Here is a 2,789-nt window from a genome sequence, read left to right as displayed (position 1 = left end):
AATGGACAGGCATGTAGAAATGTGACTGAACAACAACGATATGATCTAATGATAATGGATTGAGTAGGGAGACCCAGCAAGGCCCGTATGTTCAGATTCTTCTTGGCTTCTCTGTGCAGCATTCCTTGCTCTGGGATAGGGCAGGACCCCTCTGGAATGGGAGTCTTATGACCAACTATTAGGCAAGGCAGGTCGGAGAATGTCTTTATGTCCAGCTCCTGCACAGAAAGACGGGGGAGGTGAGAGTGATATGTCTCCTTTTAAGGCTTGCTTTGGTGAAGAGGGGATCTAGTTTCTCCATGACTTGCTTTGGGGGAGAAAAGAGGGAGGAGAGATAGAACAGAAAAGATCAGAGAGAACTTGCTTCTGGAGCCTTCCAGTCTCCTTTAGATCAAAGTACTCAGCCTGCCAAAGTGCCATACTGCAGGGCATTGTTTTCCAAGCCCCAACAGAGGGCAGAGCGCTCTGGTGCATCTGTTTCTTCTTAAGTGTCTTCAGCTCGTTAATCCCTTCTACTCTGGAGAGGCGTACTCTGGTCTCTCAAACTTGCCCACCTCTAGGCATTCTTTACAGTTCTCTTTCCCCCTTGATAGATAATCTATACTGTAGTTAATAACTTTTTATATTAAACTTTCGATGTACCGATTAGTCTGTGGTTTCTAACTCCTGATTAGACGTGACCAGTACAACACTGAGTATGTGTCTAACCAAAGCTGATGTAATCGTTTCAGGAAGACAAGAAGTCAGAAGGCGTGAATGTGTGTATGTGAGCAATAAAGGAGCGAGAGAGAAAGTTAAGGCCTTATTTTCTGTCTCAAGAAGTTGACAATCTATACCTGAAACTGGAAAATTTTAGAATGTAGTATAAAATTAGAGATTTGAAAGTGGTTCTATTTAGAGATCAGGAAGTGGAGTGAGAGAGATCTGCTAATTTTTTTAACAAGCCTTGGATTTGACTCTTATGATTATAGATAGCTTCAATAAGAATTAAAACAGATAAAAAGAGAATTACTAGGACTTTGGAGGGCCAAGGCAGGAGGATCACTTGAGGCCAGGAGTTCAAGGTCAGCCTGGCCAACATACCGAAACCCCATCCCTACTAAAAAACACAAAAAGGTAGCTGGGCATGGTGGCACATGCTTGTAATCCCAGCTACTTGGGAGGCTGAGGCATGAAAATCACTTGAACCTGGGAGGCAGAGTGAGCCGAAATCATGCCACTGGACTCCAGCCTGGATGACAGAATGAGACTCTGTCTAAAAAAAAGAAAAAAAAAAAAAAGGAGAGAGAAGAGAAAGAAAAAAAAGAAAATTACTAGGGCAGAAATAAACAAAGGGGAAGGAGGGAAAGAACGTTACAAAGTTTGTGGGAGTAAACCAAAAATAAAATTCTAAGCACCGCCAACCACTGAATGGATCCCCACTTGGCCAAGAGGATCCCAAAGAAAACCCGAGGAAGCTTTGTGCAATGGCAGCCAATGATCTGAGGTGTGATTATTGCTAATGGAAAACTCTTCTCAGTACCCTGCCATGATGTCTTGAAACATAGTCAGCATTGGCAATTTTTGACAGTCTCTCCAGAGACTGAACTTTGTTAGTAAAAAAATATATATTAAAAAAAAACCAAAAACCCAACTTGGGTGCAGTGGTTCATGCCTGTAATTCCAGCACTTTGGGAGGCTGAGGCGGGTGGATCACTTGAGGTCAGGAGTTCGAGACCAACCTGGCCAACATGGTGAAACCCTGTCTCTACTAAAAATACAAAAATTAGTTGAGCATGTGCCTCACACCTGTAGTCCCAGCTATTCGGGAGGCTGAGGTGGGAGAATCGCTTCAGCTTGGGAGGCAGAGGTTGCAGCGAGCTGAGATCACACCACTGCACTCCAGCCTGGGGGACAGAGTGAGACTCTGTCTCAAAAAACAAACAAACAAAAAAAAACACCCAAAAACAAATGCTCAAAAACTAGTTAAGGCCATAATGGGAAGGGAGGTCAGATATCCTTTGCTACACCCTCCTCCCTTTGGAGTTCAGGCACATGACTGACCAGCATGAACATTCACAAAGAGATTATAAGACTGACAAAACAGACTATTTGTAGCAACAAGATACCAAATTCCAACCTGATGCTGGTGTAGCATCACATGACAGATAACAGGCCCTAAAGGAAATCATAGTATTTTACCCCCAAATGTATTTCTTTGACATATTTTGAAATAGCTCTGCAAAGCCATCTCTTGCAGGGGAAAATTTGCATTCTCTAGAGAATCTCCTTCCCTTACCAGGACTTTTTTGGAGAGTCTGATACCTTTCAAGTTCCAGTAAGAGATATATACCATCTATTCTCTCTGAAGCTTACTTAGAGACTATATATAACAAAAATCTGGGGTTCCACAATCCCCCTTATCTTGATTCAAGCATTTCTTTATGCTGACTCAGCTCTTCAGGCAAAGCTTAACTCTTTCAACCAATCACCAATCAGAAAATCTTTGAATCAATGGCCGGGCTCGGTGGCTCAAGCCTGTAATCCCAGCACTTTGGGAGGCCGAGACGGGTGGATCACGAGGTCAGGAGATCCAGACCATCCTGGCTAACACGGTGAAACCCCGTCTCTACTAAAAAATACAAAAAAAAAAAAAAAAAAAAAAAACTAGCCGGGCGAGGTGGCGGGCGCCTGTAGTCCCAGCTACTAGGGAGGCTGAGGCAGGAGAATGGCGTAAACCCGGGAGGCGGAGCTTGCAGTGAGCCGAGATCGCGCCACTGCACTCCAGCCTGGGCAACAGAGCGAGACTC

The 2,789-nt window shown here is 44.1% G+C and overlaps 1 pseudogene; it reads left to right on the top strand.

Annotated features, from left to right (window-relative positions):
- The first annotated feature begins 1,455 nt into the window (after positions 1-1,455).
- LOC115899860 lies at positions 1,456-1,582 on the top strand (annotated as a pseudogene).
- The last annotated feature ends 1,207 nt before the right edge of the window (positions 1,583-2,789 follow it).

Source organism: Rhinopithecus roxellana, chromosome 9, assembly GCF_007565055.1.
Source record: "Rhinopithecus roxellana isolate Shanxi Qingling chromosome 9, ASM756505v1, whole genome shotgun sequence".
NCBI classification, from domain to species: domain Eukaryota; kingdom Metazoa; phylum Chordata; class Mammalia; order Primates; family Cercopithecidae; genus Rhinopithecus; species Rhinopithecus roxellana.
The sequence above is the reverse complement of the archived record's forward strand: the minus strand, read 5'-3'. Positions and strand labels throughout refer to the sequence as shown.